The following is a 24,199-nucleotide window of genomic DNA, read 5'->3' on the forward strand; positions in this document are numbered from 1 at the left end:
GGGGCCATAGCCAGCCCTGTGCCCACTTGCCTGGTCAGCACATTCTCAGATGAATGGTTAATTCAGTTCTGCGTGCTTTCACCAGGTCACTGCATCCCAGGAAGCAACCAGACATTTGCCTTGCAGGCTGGGGGAATGCCTTCAACTTTTCTACCAAAGCCATGTGCCAGCAGGTTAGCAGAGTTCCTCCTGGTGGGAGTCAGGGTTAGAGGTAATATTTTTCTTCTTTTTGTTTATTTCCCTAAAAGTGCCTCAATGAGTTTGCACAACCTTGATAATACAGAAAGAATATACAAAATAAATCGTGAAAAAGCAACTGAAGTGTTTGCACTAAGGCATTCTCCCTGCAAGGGATCATTATAAACAACACACTGTATAGATTCTTCCAGGAAGCCCTTCAGCGTGCATATCAAGGGATGGAGACCCACAGAGGATGAATCTTGATGTAATCTATATCCTTACAGTTCTGTGATCCCCAAAATTATCTCTAAATACAGCCTGGAAAACAGCTCTCCAAATGCTGAAAATCAAAATCCTTTAGGTGAATCACATTAGGACATCCAAAGCTCCATGGATGCCATAGCTACACCTGAACCATTCCAAAATGCAAAATAACTCATAGGATCCTGCTTCCTGAAATGCACAGAGTATTTTGGCCTCTTTGAACTTGTCCTACAAATTCAGAAGTGAGTGTGAGGTGGTTGGAAGGCATAGGCTCCCAGGGAAGAAGAACTGGCTTTAAGGACAAGCTTTGCCAGTTCCTGTTAGTGTGATTCTGAGCAAGTCATATAGCCCCACTCCAAATGTCAGTGTGTTCTGCCACAGGGCTCACATAAATGAAATGAGATACTGTACTTGAGAGTGGGCTCTGAACTGTGAAGTGTGTTTGGTATCTTTGCCTCCTGTGAGTTTACCGTTATATTTCCTAGCCATACCGATGAGAGTCACTCAGGTCATTTCTGTGGAAGGGATAGCATTGTCAGCCTGGAAGTTGGAATGGGAGCAACAAGAGGAAGCAGGACCCACTCTCCCCACCTGTCTGTCTCACAGGCCGCCTGGTTTCTCTTTCATGCTCAGCATTTCTGCTCGTCATTGTGTGGGTACAGCATCCTGCTCTGAGAATGCATGTGTTCTCTTACCTCTGCTTCTGCTAATACAGAAACAGCAACTTTTCCCACCTGAGATTTGTCTGGTTTCCATTTCTAAGTTCAATTTTCCAAGACAAGGAATATGATTAGTAAACTTCTGTTTAGAGGAAATCCATAAGTCAAAAGTAGTGATCAATCTTAATATTTTTGCCTGTGAGTTAAGACTGCTACTGGTCCATTCAGCTTTACCCATGAAAGTGGGTGAGTGTCAATGTGGACACATAGGCCCTGACTGATACCTCCAGGATGTATGTAGCTTGAGTATTCTCCATAACTCCTGGCTCTAATACTCTTATATACACATATCACGTTGAACTTTATTACTATCCTGTTAGTATTATGTTAGAAGGAACTTCTGTGTTCGGGATGCTGTTTTGCAAAATGGGTTTAAAACCATACACAGTTATGGGTGGGTGGGGAGGATGTCACCACTCACTGCAATGAAGGCATTGTTCTTCTTTATCCTTTGTTGTACCTGTACTATCACGTCATTGGGAATAGTTGCCACAACCAGTGCAAACTACTGCAAAGTGACTTGGTAGACTCTGTAAGAGAAAATTGTATCAACAATCCAAAGTAGACTACATATATCAATGGTGTGAAGTATGGACACAAAGAAGTGAGAGTAAGCTTAAAACTAATTTTCAGGGAGACATTATGTTCAAGAATACTCAGAATCTCTTGTTGAGTTTAATTTTGGATGTCATCTTGAAAAAATAAGGTTCCTTAATATCCATTGATGAAAACAGGAACCAGAGGCCTTATCTGAAGTCTGACCCCTAACAATTTAGCTTTTATCCCAGCATCCAGGAATGGAAAAGGAACAGAACCAAGATTGGAGAAACTCATTCACAAACATTCCAAACAACTGGGATATTTCCTGTAAAGAGATGCTGTTTATGTCCGCTCTTCCCAGTGTGTCACTTTGCACTGTGGGATCTGTGATTCAGCTAGAAACAGTACAGACATGTGGTCCCAGAGGAAATACTAACTCTTTATTTTGCATCGACACCAGAGACATGGAACCAAATGGAAATATAGTAAGGACCCAGTCAAGGCCTGAGACCAGGTTAATTTGTTTTGTTGACTGACTTTGACTGAGTTCTCTGTGTGGCCAAGAATCTTTGAGATAATAAATCATCATTTTACTCCTGGATAAAATCTTTTTCATCTTTAATCTTTTGACTAACACAGCTAATTTATTCTCAGAGGAAGAGGAATATCCTAGGACTTGAAAACTTGGTGGTAATGTTATTTTCAGAGTGTACTTTACGGTTATTTAAGGTAACTCATTAGTCTGTTAAGCTAAGGTACTGAGTGTTCTATATACCAGATACCAATTGAATTGCATAGGAATCAGAAAAGATACCTGGACTCTCTCCTGAACATACTCATATCTAAGTAATGTCATTGACAGGTTCTGGTGTCATTTAGAGAGATGGGTAAATTCTAAAGGCTGAGCTCTAAAGGAAACTGCTGAAATGCAGAAATGATGGAAAGCACCATTGTAATGTCGCCTTTTATTAGTCCACAGAGGAGATGTAATTATTCTGCTAAGTCTTCTTTTGCTGTTTGAAAGCAACAAATTAAACCCCACTAATCTACCTCACTGGATGGTACTTACCAAACCTAAGAGGCTTCAATTATCAACAGCTTAATAAACTTACTAATCTGCATTAAATGAAATCCTCTGCAAAATCACATTGAAACAATGCTTAAGTCATAATCAGCCTGCCTGGTACCCATAGACTATTGTATCTGAGCCCCAGAATGCACTGTGTAATCAAATTCCATGTTTCTTAAATCTCAGAAAATTCCTAATAAGTTTTATTTTTATTGTGGGAGGCACATTAATTCATCTGGTGCTTTTTTTAATCCAAAGAAAATTGACATTGAGGTGTAAGTTAAGTAAGGATATAATTCCAAACTGCTTAAATTCAGCCACCTATTATAAAAAAAAGATGGAAAGAAGGCTGTATTTTGTATATGGCAAGCCAGGACTCTGTTAACAAGCCCTCATTGGACCCCCTTCAAGAACCAAGGCTTGGTACCTTGTTCATCATTCCCTACCTCAATCCCTTGAGAGAGAACAAGATGAGCACTATTCCTTGTTTGCAAAAAGAGAAACAGAGGCACTGGAACATTTTGTCCTCAGTTGTAATTGGGAACACAAGCCAGTACCACTTCATCACTATTCTACATAGCCTGGTAGTTGAGCAGCTTAGGATTCACACAGATAATCTTTTGACTTGAGTTGCCATCTGACACAAAAGCCCACGCTGATAAAAACATTGTCAAGAGGAACTACCCTCTTAGCTCTTATGTGTTAAATAAAGAGTAGGGCGATGTAGAGGATGGTAGGATATGAGCATATAATTATTCAATGTTCACAAAATTGTTTGTGTGAAGGAGATGGAAATGGTAGCTAGCCTAATTTGATCATTGTGGTTTGAACACATGTATCAAACTATCATACTGTACCCCAGAAATATTACAATTTAAAAATAAAATTTTTCAAAAACACAAATGGAGCTACAGAATTAAGCTGAATAAAGGATTTCAATATTCTCAAATTTATAGACTAATCATTTAAACTTTTCCAGATAAAATGTGAACACCAACTAAATTTCCCCTATTGGGGATTCGGTTGGCACAATTTTGCTCTCTTAAACATAGAAAGTGCAGAATTTTTGCTTGGGTGAAACAAACGCTAATAAGCATCATCATTTAGAGGCTACCTGAGAAATAAAAATTGAATATCTATTGAGTTATGCTGATGGAAACTACTTTTTTTTTTTTTAAGATTTATTTATTTATTTGAAAGTCAAGAGTTACACAGAGAGAGGAGAGGCAGAGAGAAAGAGAGAGGTCTTCCATCTGATGGTTCACTCCCCAGATGGTAGCAACGGCCAGAGCTGTGCCAATCTGAAGCCAGGAGCCAGGAGCTTCTTCCCAGTCTCCCACGTGGGTGCAGGGGCCCAAGGACTTGGGCCATCTTCTACTGATTTCCCAGGCCATAGCAGAGAGCTGGACAGGAAGTGGAGCAGCCAGGTCTAGAACCAACGCCCATATGGGATGCTGGTGCTTCAGGCCAGGGCGTTAACCCACTGCACCACAGTGCCGGCCCTGGAAACTACTTTTGACATAGTCTTCATACATTAGATTTTCCAAGGCTTGAAAAATTTGGAGCAAGGGGAAGGCATAACATCTTGTCTATTCTTAGCAGCGAAACCACATTGATATGCAGTTTATTACTTAAAAATACCTGGATTTAAATAATGGCAGTTATAGACATTAGGAAAAGACTTGGTGTACCTCCAAACAATCCAGAGCTTTCTGAAGACTCTTCTTAGTTGTGAGGTATTAATTTGAAAGTCTAGGTACTCAAGAATGATGATGGAGACCCAATATCATTCAAATAAACCTATAGGCTATGATGCCAGAAGAAGGAACTGTGGAGATTTAATACGTTTTAATATAGTCCTCCTTTTTTCAGGTTTTCCAGCATGTTAATGTGTAATGTAGGTTTGACAATTGTGAAATCTGGAGTGTATTAGTAGTGTTCAGTGGGAAAAAACACATGCATGTGTATATATTTGTACATCTAGTGTACACGCACATGGTATTGAGGGCAATCACAGAATCATTTCGGTGGCAGAACTTAAAGCCTTAGTTATGATTTTCCAATATTTCAATGCTTGATAATTCCATTTGTGCAGAATATGTTAGCAAAACGGAAGACCAAGGTGTTCCATTAATGATCATCATAATGTTCTGTCTGCAGATCTGAATGATCTATTTTCTTGATAACATATCATACTATTATTTTAATGACTATTATTGTTTATTACTATTTATCATTTTTTATCATTATTATCATTATTTTTATTTTTATTTGTCATTATTTTAACAACTGTTTGTTGAATTTCTTTTTTTTTTTTTTTTTTGACAGGCAGAGTGGATAGTGAGAGAGAGAGAGACAGAGAGATGTTTGTTGAATTTCTACCAGATACTTTGGGTTAGGGAATAGAGTGAAAAAGGTAAATAGAGTCATTCCCCTAGAAGAGCTAGGAGAATGATGTGAGTATATGGGCTAGCTAGGTACTATCAATCCAGATACAAAGCCAAAGGACTTAGGAGCTCAGGAAAAAAACACTGTGAAGATTAGGAGAAAAAGGCAGAATAAGGAAGAAGTAAGAAATATGACATCCAATAAATAGTTTGAAACCACCTCCTTAAAAGTAAGGAAATTGGCTGGTGCCGCAGCTCACTAGGCTAATCCTCCGCCTTGCGGCTCCAGCACACCGGGTTCTAGTCCCGGTCGGGGCGCCGGATTCTGTCCCAGTTGCCCCTCTTCCAGGCCAGCTCTCTGCTGTGGCCAGGGAGTGCAGTGGAGGATGGCCCAGGTGCTTGGGCCCTGCATCCCATGAGAGACCAGGATAAGTACCTGGCTCCTGCCATCGGATCAGCGCGGTGCGCCGGCCGCAGCGGCCATTGGAGGGTGAACCAACGGCAAAAGGAAGACCTTTCTCTCTGTCTCTGTCTCTCACTGTCCACTCTGCCTGTCAAAAAAATAAAATAAAATAAAATAAAATAAAAGTAAGGAAATCAAGAAAGACAAAAGTTACTTAATTAAATGAGATGCAACAAAAACCATTTAAATGCCTACTCCTTGCTAACAGTTATGTGAGAGGCCCACCTCTTCTGGCCAACATCAACTAGTCCTTTTCTGAGTGCCCTGGTCTGTGTCTCTTCTTCTCTAGGTCAGATAAGTTATTCTACAACCCTATTATGCATTCTAACTGTGTGAGATCGAACCAGCAGCTCACGCTCTACTGCCTCAGGGTCCTTATTTTCAAAATGAGCATAGGGAAAGCACTTACTGCACAGATTAGTGATGAGATTCAAATTAATTAACACATGAAAATAATTACAGTTTTGTATGGGACATTGCAAGGGCTGTAAGACTATTACTATAATTGTGATCTTGATTACATGTAACCCATTTCCCTCCAAAACAGAATTTTTCCATTTTTAAAGGAATCATCTGGTATCTAAATGAAAACCATATTCAGCCACAAAATCTAAGTACATGATCATTTTATGGTATTTTATAAACATATCATATGATAATAAATTACGATTTTATTTAAAAATATGATCCTTCACCACAAATCACTTGAAGCATTATTCTTTAACATAGCACAAACTTAAACATGAACCCAAGGAATTTGTACCCCTTCAGAAAGTGGGGGGAAAAAAAGGGATTGGCCTGGGGCAAGTCCAAAGCAAGGAATTTAATTTAAGGATCCTATATGGGTGGCAAGGAACCAATTACATGAGCCACCACCACGGCATCCTACGGTTCACATTAGCAGGAAAGCTGGAGTCAGGTTCTTGATATGAGTATTTGAAACCAGGTACTCCAGTATGGGACAGAGTTGTCTTAACCAATGTTTTCACTGCTAGGCCTTATATACATGAAAACATGCCTAAATAGATACTTTTGAGTGTATGAATGAATTTACTATAAAAAATCAATAAGTACAACTCTGCCCATTTTTGCATTCTCCATGCAGTGACTAATGTTGGAGCTCCAGGTAGCACTGTTTTTCATGAAGTATGTACACTTAGCAATTCCATAGCTAGGCTTCTATTTACACTTTATGTTTATTTTTTGTTTAAAGATATCTGTATTAGGAATGTATGCAGAAAGAAGTGTTCATTGTACTTAATCTCCCCTTGTGAGGTGTTAGATCTGTACATTTGTGGAAATCAAGTCCACTTTCCTAATACTTCACATTCAAGTAATTAATATTGGTGTCTGAGGTAGGATAAGATACATGCACACATAGGCATAAATATGAGTCCTGCATTTGTTCATGGTTCGTCATGTGCTGTGGCTTTGAGTAGGGTCAGTATTTAGTAGTGTTATGTGCACATCAATATACCAAGTAATAATCAGACAAAAGTAAAAGGGAAAAGAAATAACTGTTCAAACCAGTAAAATATGTTCTTATTTTGGGGGTCAACTAGTAATATAGTGAATTTCATGCTTTCACCAGTAGTAACAGTTTTAATGAGTGACCATAAATGGTGTTCTAATACAGATAGAATCCAAGAATCAGGAGGTTCATGGGTGGTTGAGTGTGTGTGTGTGTGTGTGTGTGTGTGTGTGAGAGAGAGAGAGAGAGAGAGAGAGAGAGAGAGAATGTGGCAATTTACCTTTTATATTTAGGTCACCAGCTAGAAATAGGGCATCATTGACCAGAAATAAGTTAATCTTCTAAGATCTTCTAAGATTCTAAGATCTCTAGCAAATCTCAGGTTCAGGGTTTAAACAGAAAGACAATTAAGATATAGTAGTTGGTCTCTATTTCATGATTTTTCAGTGACTAATGACCTTGTAATTGCCTTACTTCCAAAATAGTATCACACTTACCACTCGTGTGCCAGACAGAAATATTAGAATAAAACACATGATCAAATAATGTAAATATTTGTCTTCTCTGGAAGGAGGTGGTTCTGGAATTGGCCCTTATGAACATTTACATTTGAAATATCACATAGCCCATAATCCCACCCCCAACCCAAGGTCATGAGTGTTATTTGTCTATGTCCTTTCAAAAAGCAGTACTTATCCTTTGATTCAAAGCTGTTGTTAATCTGAAAGAAAGGTTTGTGTGACTGGGACTAGTGAGTTGAGTCTACCTGGTATAGAAGGAAGTTGGAGAGATGAGCTAGGATGTGATTATGCAAAGCCTGTAAAACCTGCTGAGGAATCTGGATCCTGGAAGACTAGGAAATCACGGAATGATCTTAGGGTAGAGGTGATGGAATACCATGAGCTAATTCATCATCTTGACAGATCATTAGTAAAAACATTCTGTATAATATTGCAGTGATGGAAACCTGGCTTTATATATTTGGCAAAACTTGCAGAAATGAATAACATAAAGTAAACCATAATGTAAACTGGATTTTAGTTAATGATCATGTAGCAATTTCTCAGTTCTAACAAATGTATGCACACCAATACAAGATGTTAAATAATAAGGAAACGGCTGGATTGGTTGAGGGAGGGAACATATGAGAACTCTGTATTCTTTGTGTTTAATTTTTCTATGAATTAAAAATTCAAAAAGTTAAGGTTTATTAAGGTAGGAAAAATCAGTTATTTCTAGGGGGAGAATGAACTGGAGAGACCTGTTAAGTATTAAAAAAAAATTCCTTAGTTTCTTTGAGAAGAATCTTGCTAATAGAAATACATTGTGGTATCAAATATTCAGAGATTAGGACTCCACATTAGAATAAGGGTGAGGTGGTGGGAGGTGAGGTAAGGGGGGGGGAAATCATGTTGTAACCCAGTAGAACACACAATCTTATTCTTGTGCCACCTATTAAAATTCTTTACACCTACTTTTGATTTTATGTTCATTCCTATAGACATAAAATTTAAAATAACATATTTAGAGATTGCTAGGGTATGCATTAGTATCTTCCAGGACCTCAAATCTTCTGAAGGGATGTTATATTAGCACCCTAGAGTAAGAAGTCAGTAAGGTGCAGGCTTTGGTAGTACTGGGAGTAAGGAAACATATGGACCATATCTGGACACTAAGCTGTCATATTAGAACAATATAAATAGAAGTTGCATTTATGTGGATGGCTTTATTTTCTATTTAATGTAGTAACTTGACAGAAATATGATTGAGAGACCATTACATTTATGCTACATTAACTTCATACCTAGTAATTTTTCATTTCCACTCAGTAATAGGAGAAGCATTACAATTATATCACAGGACCTTTCTGCTTGTTAGTTGCTTCTGATGACACAAATAGGAGTAGTTTGTTTTCAGTCCGTCCAGTTAAAAAAATTCTTTGATTTTTAGGTTAAAAAAAAACGTACAGGTTTTTGGGAATCTCCACCTATTCTGACTCGAATTAGGACTTATTATTTAGTAGAGGATGAAGGCAAGAGAACACCACTCTCAGGTCTTGAAAAGTGAATGGCAGAACTAGAAATGGCAAGTTATTAATGGTTGTAATAAGGCCTTGGTAATATTTGAGATGTTATTGAAGCAGAGTTAAAATTTTAAATGGTGCCAAATTGCTCAACCCAGGGCATTCTTAAGAATGGTTGGAGCCTGGCGAGAATTCTTCCAGGGATTATTTATTAATTCAAATCTCCTGATGTACTTTGTGCTCAGCGGACTCAAAACCTCGTGCTCTGCTGCACTTCTGTTTGTTCAGTTATCAAAGAATTGGCCAGATCCGCGGCTCACTAGGCTAATCCTCCGCCTTGCGGCGCCGGCACACCAGGTTCTAGTCCCGGTCGGGGCGCCGGATTCTGTCCCGGTTGCCCCTCTTCCAGGCCAGCTCTCTGCTGTGGCCAGGGAGTGCAGTAGAGGATGGCCCAAGTCCTTGGGCCGTGCACAACATGGGAGACCAGGATAAGTACCTGGCTCCTGCCATCGGATTAGCGCGGTGCGCTGGCTGCTTCGCGCCGGCTGTGGCGGCCATTGGAGGGTAAACCAACGGCAAAGGAAGACCTTTCTCTCTGTCTCTCTCTCTCACTGTCCACTCTGCCTGTCAATAAATAAATAAATAAATAAATAAATAAAGAATTATAGTTCCATGAACTGGTAGAAATTTTAAAACATTTAAAATATTCTTATTTTATAAAACCTCTACATATAATCTGTATACATGGTAAGGGACTAACAACAAAGCCGTGAGGTTCTGATTCCCAGAATCCTTTACTCTAAGAACCGAGGCTGACCTTAAAGATCACCATGATTAAGACACACCTCCAAGGTCACCTGTCTTCTCAACAAGTCATGGCTAAGATACATATATTGATACTGCAAACCGCACGTTTTTCCACCAGGCTCTGCCTCACTGCTTCTTGGTATGAAGAAGGAAAATTGGATATCTGAAGTAAAATCCTGCAGCCAGATTTAACTCCTTACTTTCTGAGGTTGAAGACTTTGTAGACTTAGAATCAGCCATTGATTAAAATAAATCTGTATCTATGCCCAGAATAATTTAAAGTAACTAGGACTGATGATAAAATTAAAAATTGAGAGGGAGAGACTGATTTCCTTCATAGTCAGTCCTAACGTGTCTACTCTTCTACTACTACTATCGCAGATATTTATCCATTCTCACTGCCTGCTTTTCTCATTATCTTCATTCTTCCAGAGTAAAAGGTTTAAAATTAAAATCAGCCTCTGAATCTATGACGACTTGTCAGATAAATTTCACATTTCTAACATAAAATGTTTCCGTTTTGTGACTCAGCACATTTCTTTGACTGCTACTGAAATCACAGAGCTGCAGGAATGAAGTGTGAAAGATAAACAGAATTAAGGACTTAAAGGATGGCATTGCATTGCTGCAGCTCTGCATTTACTGGCCAGAAAACAGTTATCCTAGCCCACCCCCCCTCCCCCCCACCCCCCCAACCCCCCCAACCCCCCCACCCCCGGCCTCACAGCTGCCAGGACTATGGACAGCCCTCCGGGTCACTGGGTATGCACTTGCATTATCATGCTGAAACTGTTTTCAAAAACTCCTGGCCTTTGAGGAGGAAGTCAAATGTCTATCTCACAGTGTTTTTTGGTCGTAATCTTATTCAGTTCTTCCATTTGTTGGGTAAAGCTTATCCTATGGTTAGTGTTCTGAGATGTACATGGGTTCCATAGGGCCAGCACTACTACATTCTTTGATTGAAAAGTCTGTAAGTGTATATGTGACTTTTAAGTTTCTAAGTCACATTGTGTGGAAACAGCCATAGTGTTAGAACAGGTGGGGAAGTCTCGACCATAAATAAGATAATTTTGAAACAGAGGCTTATATCTTGATTTCAGTTTTCATTGTAGTCTTTCAGCTTTAATGAAGAGTATGTATTTTTGTGGAGATCAGAATGATGAAAATGTACTTACTCCCCTACAAAAAGAAAAACATTGCTCAGCAACACTAAAATCAGCCCTGGAGCACAGACATGCGGAGTTTTCTGGACCCTCACTGAGGCATAGGAGCTTCATCCATTAGGCTCAACCAGGGGCTGGGACTTCAGTGGGACCTTTACTTCTGTAGGTCCCAGTTTTTCATTTGTATAATGGAATTTTATAATATCTGCACTACAGAGTTATTGTGAAGGTTGCATGTAATGCTATAAGCTGTGGCTTATGTAAATTTTATATTTTTGAGCATACTTCAAAACGTTCATGGACAAATAAAATAAAAAGATAATTTTGTTACAAAAATAATCTGATAGGCTGGCACCACAGCTCACTTGGCTAATACTCTGCCTGTGGCACCAGCACCCCGGGTTCTAGTCCCAGTTGGGGCGCCGGTTCTGTCCCGGTTGCTCCTCTTCCAGTCTAGCTCTCTGCTATGGCCTGGGAAGACAATGGAGGATGGCCCAGGTGCTTGGGCCCTGCACCCCCATGGGAGACCAGGAGGAAGCACCTGGCTCCTGGTTTAGGATAGGCACAGTGCGCCGGCCATAGCAGCCATTTGGGGGGTGAACCAACAGAATCAAGACCTTTTTATCTGTCTCTCTCTAACTCTGCCTGTCAAAATAAATAAATAACCTGGTAGAATCCATTGTGCACAGTTTTTTTAATAATGCACATTTTTATGAATTTTTGAAAAACTGATAGACATTAACTTCAAAATTTTTTTCACCAAAATGAAATTATTTTTAATTCAATCTTGCATGACAATTTTAAGGCACCATGATATAATGTATTTTTGTCAAGCAATGATTAGTTATTTCATAGAAAAGAAACAAATTTCCAAATAAATGTAGAAATATTTTTAATTGCTTATAAAATACCTATGCAGAATGACTATTCTACATAAAAATTCTGAATATATTCAAGTATTTGTACAGCATGACCTTTTGATAAAAGATAATTTGGGGCTGGCATTGTGGCATAGCAGGTAAAGCCACTGTCTGGGATGCTGGCATCCCAATATGGGCTCCAGTTCAAGTCCCAGCTGCTCCACTTGCAATCCCAATCTCTGTTAATGGCCTGGAAATGCAGTAGAAGATAGCCTAAGTGCTTTGACCCCTGCCACCCACATAGGAGACCCAGAAGAAGGTTCTGGTTCTTGGCTTCATCCTGGCCCATCACCAGCCAGTGCAGTCATCTGGGGAGTAAACCAGCAGATGGAAGATTTCTCCGTCTCCCTCTCCCTCTTCCCCTCTCCCTCTCTCCCTCTCTCCCTCTCTCTATATATGTCTGCAACTCAGACTTTCAAATTAATAAATAAATAAATCTTTTTAAAAAGATGAATTAGGTCCAGCACTGTGACAAAGTGGGTTAACGCTCTGGCTTGAAGCATCGGCATCCCATATGGGCACCCGGTTCGAGACCCAGCTGCTCCACTTCAAATCTGGCTCTCTGCTGTGGCCTGGGAAAGCAGTAGAAGAAGGCCCAAGTCCTTGGGCCCCTGCACCCTCACGGGAGACCCAGAGGAGGCTCCTGGCTTCGGATAGTCACAGCTCTGGCCGTTGCGGCCAACTGGGGAGTGAACCATCGATGGAAGACCTCTCTCTCTCTCTTTGCTTCTCCTCTCTCTGTGTAACTCTGACTTTCAAATAAATAAGTCTTTAAAAATAAAAAGATGAATTTAAGTTACTGTAAAGCATAATCTATTTTCTCCAAACTGGATGATAAAGACACTTAAGTTTATGTTTAAATATATTTGATTAAGTTTAGAGGTGCCAAAGTAAATTTTAATAAGTAGTTTCAGTCCACAAAGAGATTATTCCCCAAAGGTGAATTTTGTGAATGAGGAACTGATATCCCTTTTCAAACAATGTTAAGAAAAGGAGAAGGAAGAAGAGAAATCTCCTAGTCAAGGCTACAAAACTCTAGTTATACCATGATAGTACTGAATACTTGCAGAAGAAATTGGTAGATGATACTTATCTTGAAATGAAAACCAGTAGTCATAGTATTACACAGCGTTTCCTTAATAGAATCATGAGCAAGCTTTAGATGTGGACTGATGGTAATGGTGACTCACTCTGGCCAGACAAGCTTCTTAAAGAATACAGTATTTTATGCAGGATATTGAAGAACAGTCATTTACAAAACGCAGAATGAAGAAACTAACATTCCACCCAAAGGCACAACATATTCAAAGGTTAAGAAACGTGTAGCAGCATGGCACATTAGAGAAACCGTCAACAGCTTGGCTGCAGCATAAAGTGTACAGAGGTTTGTAGGGAAATTGAGAGACTGGATTAATGAAACTGCCAGAGCCAGAGGCTAAAGGCCTTAAATGCTGAGCTGATTGTGTTGGGACTGGGGAGCTATTCAGGGGTATTGATCGGGGGTAGCATTAATGGCTTTTTTTAACAAAAAGATTATTTATTTTGAAAGAATTACTGAGACAGAGATCTTCCATCCACAGGTTCACTCCCCATATGGCTAACTGCAGCCAGCCCTGGGACAGGCTAAAGCCAGGATCTTCTTCCAGGTCTCCCACATGGGTGGCAGGGGCCCAAGTGCTTGAGCCATCTCCCACTGCTTTCCCAGGCATATTAGCAGGGAGCTGGGTTGGAAGTGGAGCAGCCGGGAAACAAACTGGCACCATTTGAGATGCCAGTATTGCGGGCGGCAGCTTTAATCACTACACCAAAACACCAGCCCCTAATTAATTGTTTTAGAAAGAACACACTGGTACCAGGGTGCTTCGAAGGCACCTGGCTTTGATATGATCCTTTATTGTTGCTTTACCTTACTTAATGGCAATTTGAGCATTAACATAGTACATTCATTTTCATAAATTAAAATAAAAACAGGGAGTCTTTCCCCAAATTTCATTCATTTTTGAAACAATTTTATCAAAATCATTTTTACTTTTTTCATTCAGAAATTCCCTGAAATATTGATTAGCATGTAAATATGTATATGTTTTTATGGGGTTCAGTAAAGTGTTTCAACATGTACATATAGCATGAACCAATCAAATGAAGCAATTAACCTTTCCATTCCTAGTTTTTCTTTGTGTTGGTAGCCTACCAGCTCCTCTCTTCCAGTTCTTAGTATAGTTGTGAACTATAGTCACCTCACTGTGCTGTGGAACACTACAACTGAAAACTTTAAAAAAAATAAAGGATTTATTTATTTATTTATTTGAAAGTCAGAGTTAGAGAAAGAGAAAAGGAAAGCAGTATAGAGAGATCAAGCTTCCACCCACTGGTTCACTGCCCAAGTGGCCACAATAGCCAGGGCTCAGCCAGACTGGAGCCAGGAGCTCCCCAGGTCTCCCATGTGGGTGGTAGGGGCTCAAGCACTTGGACCATTAACAGGGAGCTGGATCAGAAGTTGAGCAGCTGGCACACTAATCAGCACCCATATCGAATGCTGGTGTCACAGGTGTTGGCTTTATCCTTTATGCCACAGCGCTGGCCCCATGGAGTCATAGAGCTGACTAATAGAGTACGTGAAATATAATGTATTGGAGTGAAACTGACATTTTGAGATTTGATGATTGTTTATAGCCCTTGTCTCTTCCATTGAGGAACAGTGTTTTGTTTTGTTTTTTTCTTTATACTATTTGTTGAACTCTTTTACTTAAAGTAGGGTTAACTATACAATCATTATATATACTGAAAATAGATCCTTGTAGAAATTAAGAGTGGGAATATGAGCTGGGGGGGAAGGGTTGGACCATGGGTGGGAGGGAGCTCAGGGTGGGAAGTGCCACTATGTTCCTAAATCTGTACATATGAATTATATGAAACTTGTATAACTTAAATACAATTTAAAAAAAAGAAATTATCATTTCTAACAGTCTTTTAGTACCTGTCATCCAACCTCCCTCCATTGGCTTCTCTCCCTTCCCTTCCCAGTCTTTATTAATTATGGTGCTAAGTTCAGATGGACTATTTTCTTGTACATATGAGACAGAATGTATAGTGTCTGTTGTTTCAATGTAATGACTTCCAGTTCCATCCCGTTCACTGCAAATATCAGCATTTCATTCTTTTTGGGGCTGAAAAATACTCCATTGGGTACATATAATATATATATTTATTTTTAAGATTTATTTATTTTTTACTTGAGAGTCAGAGTTATACACAGAGAGGAGAGGCAGAGAGAGAAAGAGATCTTCCATCCGCTGATTCTTTCCCCAATTGGCTGCAACAGTCAGAACTGCACCGATCCAAAGCCAGGAGCCAGGAGCTTCTTCCAGGTCTCCCACGCAGGTGCAGGGGCCCAAGGACTTGGACCATCTTCTACTGATTTCCCAGGCCATAGCAGAGAGCTGGATGGGAAGTGGAACAGCCAGGTCTATAACCGGTGCCCATGTGAGATGCTGGCGCTTCAGGCCACAGCATTAACCTGCTGCGCCACAGCGCTGGCGCCCATATAACATATTCTTTACTCATTTATCTATCAGAGGGAGCTAGATTGATCCCATGTTCGACTATGATGAATACTGCTGCAATAAGCATATGATGATTTTATTCCCTTTGGCTATATCCCAGAAGTGGGATAGTTGACTCATATGATACATCTATTTTTAGTTTTTCATGCACCTCTGCACTGTTCTCCATAATAGCTCTTAATAGCTGTATTAATTTGCATCCCCACCAACAGTGTAAAAGACTTCTCTTTTCTACACATGGACCATTTGTCTTTTTTTTTTTTCCTCTCTCTCGAATCATAGTCATTCTAACTGAAGTGAAATACACCACACTGTGGTTTTAATTTGTATTTTCTTGACCACTATTAGTACTGAGAATTTTTTATGAATTTGTTGGTCATTTGTAGTTCTTTTCAGAGATGTGTATGCAGATCATTTGTCCATTTCTTAAGGGGATTATTGGGTTTTGTTGTTGTTTAAGTGTTTTTTTTTTTCATTCTTTGTGTATTTTGGATATTAATCCTTTGTCAGATGACTAGTTTGTAAATATTTTCCCCCATTTTCTATTGGCTGTCTCTTAATTCTGTGAATGTTTTCCTTTCCTGTGGAGAAGCTTAGCTTGAAATAATCCTTTTCATCTAATTTTGCTTCTGTTCCCTGTGTTTTGGGGGTCATATAAAAATCATTTTCCATGCCGTGTCTTAAAGTATTTTCTTCTGCCAGCGCCATAGCCCACTTGGCTAATCCCCTGCCTGCAGTGCCAGCACCCGGGTTCTAGTCCCAGTTGGGGTGCCGGGTTCTAGTCCCCGTTGCTCCTCTTCCAGTCCAGTTCTCTGCTGTGGCCCAGGAGGGCAGTGGAGGGTGGCCCAAGTGATTGGGTCCCTGTATCTGCATGGGAGACCAGGAGGAAGCACCTGGCTCCTGGCTTCTGATTGGCGTAGTGCCGGCCGTGGTGGCCATTAGGGGAGTGAACCAACGGAAGGAAGACCTTTCTCTCTGTCTCTTACTGTCTAACTCTGCCTGTCAAAAAAAAATATTTTCTTCTAATATTTCCATAGTTTCAGATCTTACATTTAGATCTCTGATCAATTTTGAGTTGGTTTTTCATAGAGTGTGAGATGGGGTATATTTCAATCTTATGCATATGGATGCCTAGTCTTACCAGTGTGATTTATTAAAGAGAATGTCCTTTCTTTCATGTATATTTTGCGGCGTTTGTCAAAAGTCATTAGTCTGTAAATGTATTGATTCATATTTGGGGTATTTACCCTGTTCTTTTAGTCCACGTGTCTGTTTTTATGTTAGTACCATAGTATTTTGGTTATGATAGCTGTATGTATATCTTGAAATCTGATATTATGGTGCTTCCAGCATTGTTCATTTTCTTCAAACTTGCGTTGGCTCTTTGGGGTCTTCGGTATTCTTTATTCTAGTTCTGTGAAAAATGTTATGGGTATGTTCATGCAGATTGCATTGAATCTGTAAATTACTTTGAATAATATATGGTCATTTTCATAATGTTCTTCCAACTCAAGAATGTGAAAGGTCTTTCCATTTCTTGTGTGTATCTTCAAATTCTTTCCTTGGTAGTTTATGATTTTCACTGTAGAGGTCTTTCCCATCCTTGGTTAAATGTATTCCAAGGTATTATATTTATTATTTGTTTTATTTGTGAGTTTATGTATTTATTTTTGAGTTCTTTTATTTGAAAAACAGAGTTACAGAGACAGGAGAGACAGAGGGGGGAGAGATAGATCTATCAGTTGGTTCACTCTCCAAATGGCCATAACAGCCAGAGCTGGACCAAAGTCTCCTGGGTCTCTCATGTGGATACAGGGGCCCAGGCTTTTAGGCTGTCCTCCATTGCTTTCCTAGACACATAAGCAGGGAGCTGGATTGGAAGTGGAGCAACCAGGACACAAATTGGTGCCCATATACGATGTTGGCATCACAGGTGGCAGCTCATCTTTAAATGGCACATCTCTTCATCTCATTGATCTTTTCTATTGTTTTTTAGTCTCTATTTTATTGATTTGTACCCTGATCTTTATTTCATTCTACTAATTTTAAGTTTGGTCTGTTGCTGTTTTTATAGATCCTTGATTTGCATTGTTAGGTTGTTTCTTTTTATCTTTCTATTTTTTTCTTGATGTAGGTACTTCTATCAAATTTCCCCCTTTATATTGCTTTTCCTGTATCCCATAAGGTTTGCAATGTTTTGCTCCATTTTCATCAGTTTCAAGGAATTCTTAAATTTTTCTGATGATTTCTTCAGTGACTGGTTGTTAATTCAGACATAGCTCTCTGAGTCTACATATATTTGTATAATTTCTAGAGAATTCCATTTAATATTGATTTTTGGTTTTATTCCATTGTGGTCAAAAATTTTACTTATTTTTCATTCTTTTGAATTCATTGAAATTTGTTTTGTGGCCTAAAATATGGTCTATCCTAGATAATGTCATGAGTGCTGATGGAAAGAATGTGTACACTGCAGCTGTGGGACAGAATGTTCCATAAATGTCTGTTAGGACCATTTAGTCTACATTCTGTTTTAACTCTGATGTTTCTTTGTTGATGCTGGGCATTGGGTAAGAGTCCAGGTAATATATTCATTGATGACAATGGATGTTGAAGTCCTCACAATTAGTGTATTGGAGCTTCTATCTGCCTTTATATGTGATAATGTTTGTTTTATAAAATTAGATGCATCAGCATTAGAAGTATATACATTTACAGTAGTCATATCTTATTGTTGATTTGATCCCTTAATGATTATATAGTGCTTTTCTTGTCACTTTTTACAGTTTTTGTCTTAAAGTGTATCTTGTCTGACATAAATATACTACCCTGCTCACTTTTAATTTTCATTTGCATAAAATGAATTTTCCCATCCCTTCATATTCATTCTCTGTGTGTCTTTATTGGTGAAGTGAATTTCTTGTATATCATTAGATCTTGCTTTTTGAAATCCAGTCAGTCTATACCTTTTATTTGGGGAATTTAGTCCATCTATATTCACTGTTACTATTGATAAGTAATGACTTAGTACTGTCATTGAAAAATGCTTTCCTGTTTATTTTGCATTGAACCCCCTTTGTTCTTTTTTGATTGAGTTTTGTACTTTCACCTTTTTGTGATGGTGGTTATTGTCATTTCTGTAGGGAGGACTCCCTTAAGCATCCTCTTTTATGTTGCTGTCTTTGAACTCTGCATCCTGTGAGGTTCCTGTGTCTCTCTTTCTGAGCTCCAGTGTTCTCCCTTGGGATTCACCTCAACATGCAGTTATTTTAACTCTTCTCTGAGGAGTAGATGAACCCTGGACATCTCCAGCCAACCAGCAAGGAGAATTTCCTCTAATCTAAAACATTTTTTTGATGAACTCATTTTTTTCACAACTCCAAAGTTTTATTCTCAAGCCATAGTGTGTGTTAAATTTCAGGTTTAGCCAGTCCTTGGGCTTAATGTATTTGTATAAATCTAGCAATTAGAAGAAGAATGTACATCTGGATTCCACCCTTAAATCCCCCTTTAGGAAATGCTGGTCCATCTCTTGCCATTGTTTTCCAGATGAACAGTTGATGTGCGAGGAAATCAAATGATTGACCTGAGTCCTTGATGTGCCTACAATGTGCCATCACTCTAGATGCCGAGGTGACAGGTAACAACACAAAATCACTGCCCTGAAGAACTTGAATTCCATCAGAGGACACAGGCTAAGACCAAACAACATAAAGATGACACAACGCTAGGTAATCTGTAGGGTTATGGGAGAAATAGCAGGAATTAAATCAACAGAGATTGACATGGTTTATCTTTAGATAGATGATCGAGAAAGACCACTGAGCACTCTAGGTAGGTTCAGAGAGTGAGTCATGGGATAGCTGGAGATGAACTTTCTAAGTATAAGAAACAACAGGAGCAAAAGGCCCTTGATGTGCTAGAGGAAGAGTAAGACAAGGTAGTGGTGGTACTAACAAAGCTTCATTTTTAGTACCACTGCCACGCCCTCTATTGGCAACCATTCATACACACATCTTTTTTCTATGCCAGGAGTTGACCAGAATACACCAGTTCCAGCCCACCTTCTATTGGAACAAAGCCATGCTCATTTGTTTACATGTTGCCTGTGGCTGCTTTTGTGTACAACAGCAGAGTTGAGTATTTAGTCTGTATGGCCCACAGAGTCTAAAATCCATCTGGCCTTTTGCAATAACATTTGCTGATGCCTACTCTGTTTTGTACTCTTTTGTTGTTGTTGTTGTCATCAAATGTGGACATCAAAAGGACAAAAAATAAGTTGGGAACTTTTATAATAATGAAAAACACATTTTCCATGTCAAAATCTGGTCTCTACTGGCAGAAAACCTGATTTAACTTTTTAAAATTTTTGCTGTATACAAATAGAAATTTTTTTAAAAAAAGATTTATTTGAAAGAGTTACACTGACAAAGGGAGAGATGAAGAGAGGGAGACAGAGAGGGGGAGAGAGAGAAATCTTCCACCCACTGGTTCACTCCTCAAGTAGCTTCAACAAACAGGGCAGAGCCAGGCCAAAGTCAGGAGCCAGGAGATTCTTCCAGGATTCCCATGTGGGTGCAGGCACCCATCTTCTACTGCTTTCCCAGGTATATCAGCAGGTAACTAGAGTGGAAGTGGAGCAGCTGGAACTCGAATCATCACCCAACATGGTGCCACAAGATTGCTTTCAATCTTAAATTCAATCACATAGTTATTAAGTCTTTTAAATATTGTCTACATATTTTTAAAGATTTATATTTGTTTGAAAGGCAAAGTTTGAGAGAGAAAGAGAATTTTTGATTCACTGGTTTAACCTCCAAATGGATGCAACAACTAGAGCTGGGCCAATGCAAAGCCAGGAGCCAGGAGCTTTTTCTAGGTTTCTCACATGGGTGCAGGAGCCCAAGGACTTGGGCCATCCTTCACTTCTTTCCCAGGCACATTAGCGGGGAGCTGGATCTGAAGTAGAGCATCTGGGACGTGAACCTGGTGTCCATATGCGTTACCAGCACAGCAGATGGCAATTTAACCCACTACGCCACAGCGCAGGCCCCCACCCAAATATTTTTTCATTCTGTTCTCTCTTGTCTTCATTTTTGTTTTTTGTTTTTGCTTATTTTTCCTTTCTAAGGAGAAATAAACATTCAACAGGGAGTAGACTATGAGGCACTTTCTATGAACTTCATATTAAAGACAGAAATACTGCTCCCAGGACCCTGAGCGTTTTTTCGGTGACACAGGAAGTCACGGGTGAAGACAGCACAGCAGTTTTTTCATATGAGGTTGTGATGATCGCAAGGACCCTTTGATTTGAGAAGGTAATTAGGTCCAAAGAGGCTTATGGCTCTGAGCCACACCGTCCATATGGATCTTTTTAAAATCTTGCACACCACCCAACAACACAACTCCCAACAGGGTATATTACCAGCCTGTTCTAGATGTAGGTTAGAGAGGATAGGAATTGGATACCAACAACAAGAAACCACAAGTGCAATGCTTACTGTGATTGTTTTTCACTCCTATCTTTATGTAATGGCAGAGTATCTCATTCTCACAATATGTCATTAAAGGAACATTACATGTGAAGACAATATATTAAAATAAAGTTTCTAGGGGCTGGTGTGACATAGTGGGTAAAGCCACTGCCTGCAACACTGGCATTCCATAAAGGCACCCGTTTGAATTCTGGCTGCTCAAGTTTCGATCCAGCTCCCTGCTAGTACATCTGGGAAAGCAGCTGAGAATGGCTAAAATGCCTAGGCCCCTGCCACCCAGGAGCCAGGTTTCAGCTTCGCCCAGCCCTGGCCGGATTCAGCCATTTGGGGAGTAAACCAGCAATGGAAGTTCCCTCTCCCTCTCTCTGTCTTTACCTCTCTCTCTGGAACTTTGCCTTTCAAATAAATAAGAATCTTTTTTAAAAAATTGAAAGTAATCCTATAAAGTGTTGAAAATAGTATTTAGTGAAGAAGGAAGTTGAGAAAGCAGAATCTTTACATATTTTTTAAGTTGGGAAGATTATGACCAATGTATTTAGTCTCACAGATACACTGCAGACTGCAAGCTCAGTGAGTCTTCCAGGCATTTATCTGCCTACCAGCCTTCCTCCTCTCTCCCCTTCCTCTTTCTCGTCCCTCTTCTCTCTCACTCCCCTCCCCGCTTCTTTCTTTCTCCTCCTTTCTCTTTCGCTCCAGAAAACTCACCCTGCACATTCTAAAACTTTCCTTTCCAAGTCTTTCCCACTGAGCCCTCTCTGTTCATTGAATTATTTCTAAGTCAATTCTTGAGCTATTCTTTCTGTTAACCTCTTGTTATCATCAAAGTTTGAGAGCTCAAAAACTATGTATTTTCTGACTACATAAAAATGTAGTTTTCTGAGAACAAATATATGGCTATAGAAAAGATTTCAGAGAAGATGGAAACAACAAAAGGAGTAAAATAAAAACTAGCCATAGTTACCACCCTAGAATGTCCTGTACCTATCATCTCAGTATGTATTTAATAATGTTTTCAGTATTTGCAGTGTGTTTATGCTCACTATATATGGCCTGTGTTATTTTTGTGAAACAACATGAAAATGTGTATTTCCATATATACTAAATAGTCTTCTGAAACCTGGTTATGATCACAAAATTTCTTGAACCATACCTTATTTAGTCTCCTACTGATGGACTTTTATTTTGTCTTCCATTTTTTTTTTTTTTTTGGTATCATGAGTAATGCTGCAGTGAACATCTTTGTATGCTCACAACTCTGATGATTCCCTTAGAACAAATGTCTGGGAACGTTACTTCACAGAAGGAGGTGTGTGTATGCTTCTAAGACCATTCCCACATGTTATGCTCTAGAGAACTCCTGAATAGGTAAAGGAATTTAAAGTGCAAGTTCAGTCCTTTAGTTTGTGTGGCTCCATTGTGTATTTAATACGAAAGTTCAGTCTGTGATTTTTGTTTAGGTCTTGGTTATTGTGATGATTTCTCAAATGAAAGGTAGTGTATCATCCCTTGTCTCTAGGAGAAGAACCTTGGGAATGGAGAGGCCAGAAAACAAGGGAGATGGGGAGGTATAAATCCTAGAAAGAGCAAAGAGCCAAGAAAATGGCTTTGGAGTGAATCCACGTTTGAAGTAAGGCATTCCGTTCCTGCGATGGCTCTTTCTGAGTATCTGCGTAACAACTGCCATACACTCTGACAGCAAACCATAGGAAAATAGAAACCAGAGGCTGCCTTTACAGATTGACAGGCCACAAGGCTTGGTAGAGACACCTCTCACTTTTGTCTCTGGGAAGAATAAGCTTTGGGTTTGAACGGTTCATATATTCACTTTTTTTTTTTTTTTTTTTTTTTGACAGGCAGAGTGGATAGTGAGAGAGAGAGACAGAGAGAAAGGTCTTCCTTTGCCATTGGTTCACCCTCCAATGGCCGCCACGGCTGGCGCACCACGGCTGGCGCGCTGCGGCCGGCGCACCACGCTGATCCGATGGCAGGAGCCAGGTGCTTCTCCTGGTCTCCCATGTTGTGCAGGGCCCAAGCACTTGGGCCATCCTCCACTGCCTTCCTGGGCCACAGCAGAGAGCTGGCCTGGAAGAGGGGCAACCAGGAAAGAATCTGGCACCCCGACCGGGACTAGAACCCGGTGTGCCGGCGCTACTAGGTGGAGGATTAGCCTATTGAGCCGCAGCACCGGCCCATACATTCACTTTTTCAAAAGTAACTTTTGGCCGGCGCCGCGGGTCAATAGGCTAATCCTCCGCCTGCGGCGCAAGCCCCCAGGTTCTAGTCTCAATCTGGGCGCCGATCCTGTCCTGGTTGCTCCTCTTCCAGTCCAGCTCTCTGCTGTGGCCCAGGAGTGCAGTGGAGGATGGCCCAAGTCCTTGGGCCCTGCACCCACATGGGAGACCAGGAGAAGCACCTGGCTCCTGGCTTCGGATCAGTGTGGTACACCTGCTGCAGTGGCCATTGGGGGGTGAACCAACGGTAAAGGAAGACCTTTCTCTCTCTCTCTCTCTCTCCCCTTCTCTCTCTCACTGTCCACTCTGTCAAAAAAAAAAAAAAAAAAGTAACTTTTGCCTTGTTAAGCTCTTTTGTCATCCAGAACGTTAACTCATCTAGTTAAGAACACCTATTATCAGTGGGGAGGGGAGGGAGGCCCTCTTGGATTATGATATTTGAGTGTCCTTTACATGTGACTGAATACCAGCCGGGATTTCTCAATTGGACTACTCCAAACACATCGCAGTACCATTACCTTCGATCTGCGCCCACATGCTGTAGTGGTCACAGCTCATCTGTTTTTTTAAAAAGCAAAGTGTGGGTTTCCAATCATGCATTTGCAATAATCAGGGAGAGACAGTGGGATGAGAACTGTGACAGGCACGTCTTGTTATTGACATTTTAGCAGTTGCGGAAGGTGCCTGGCAAGCACCGACTTTGTTCTCCTTGGGCTCATGGTCAGAGACCAAAATATTCTTTTACAACTCTCCAAGTTTGTAGCAGTTCCTCTTTAAAGAAATGCTATCATTCCTTTCTTCACGGACCTGGAACAATGCCGCTTGTGTGCGCCAACCACTTGGAGAATTAATACACTGTTTCTTTAGAAGGATTTGCTTTCAAAGTTGAACTTCCAGAACCCAG

At 40.1% G+C, this 24,199-nt stretch overlaps 1 protein-coding gene across 19 annotated transcripts in view; it reads left to right on the plus strand.

Moving 5' to 3' along the window:
• Positions 1-24,199, plus strand: part of TRPM3 (transient receptor potential cation channel subfamily M member 3) — a 1,025,749-nt gene that overhangs the window by 673,952 nt on the left and 327,598 nt on the right. The window lies entirely within an intron of this gene.

Source organism: Oryctolagus cuniculus, chromosome 1 (assembly GCF_964237555.1).
Source record: "Oryctolagus cuniculus chromosome 1, mOryCun1.1, whole genome shotgun sequence".
In the NCBI taxonomy this organism is placed as follows: Eukaryota; Metazoa; Chordata; class Mammalia; order Lagomorpha; family Leporidae; genus Oryctolagus; species Oryctolagus cuniculus.